We start from the raw sequence: 669 nt of genomic DNA on the forward strand, positions 1-669 counted from the left end.
GCGCGTTCCTTAGTAGGCGGGGCCCACGGCCTAAGTCGGAGAGACATAGGCTCTCAAAGACGCCAGTCCCCGCCCGCCTGCCAATAGGGGGAGCGCCTGGGGGAGTGGGCATCCCGGTGGTGAGGACACGGGCTCTGTGGGTCCAGCGGGTAGACCTTTTCGGGCGCGGCCGCGTGGGGGTTCTGGGCTTACTAGTACCTCCGGCGGGAAGCGGTGGGCTTGGCGAGGCTTGGAGCGGAGCGGGGAGCTTAGGTGGCCACCGCCCATTTTGCTTTGTTGGAGGAACTGAGTCGGGATGCAGTCTCAGATATTCATCCGTCCATTCCATTCCTCACACCCACATCTGATTCTTGTCTGTGCCTAGCTGCCCTGCCCCCGGTCCCTTCAGCCCTTCCTACCCGTTGGGCACATCCTTGCGCTGCACTGTGCCCGCTGGGGCTCGTGCCCCTCCGGTGATTTTCCTGTTGTTCTCGTTATAGGGTTCATGACTAACGGCCTTCGGTCTCCAGTAAACGCCTCTCCCAGCTCAGTCGATCGCCCTCACCTGGCCCCACCTGCACCTGGTCCGACCAGAATGTCCCGCTCCCCCTACCCTACCCAGCTGATGCCATTTTGGTCTCAGCCCTTCTGCTAGCAGATGTAATAAATTCCTAATTCTTTACCCCTTTT

General features: G+C 60.7%; 1 long non-coding RNA gene across 1 annotated transcript; it reads left to right on the plus strand.

The window, feature by feature from the left end:
* On the plus strand, nucleotides 1-669 carry LOC106699074. The gene is made up of 2 exons (XR_001350498.2): nucleotides 1-149; nucleotides 480-669. It is a non-coding gene; the product is annotated as an uncharacterized LOC106699074 (long non-coding RNA).

This window comes from Myotis lucifugus, unplaced genomic scaffold, assembly GCF_000147115.1.
Source record: "Myotis lucifugus unplaced genomic scaffold, Myoluc2.0 scaffold_300, whole genome shotgun sequence".
NCBI classification, from domain to species: Eukaryota; Metazoa; Chordata; class Mammalia; order Chiroptera; family Vespertilionidae; genus Myotis; species Myotis lucifugus.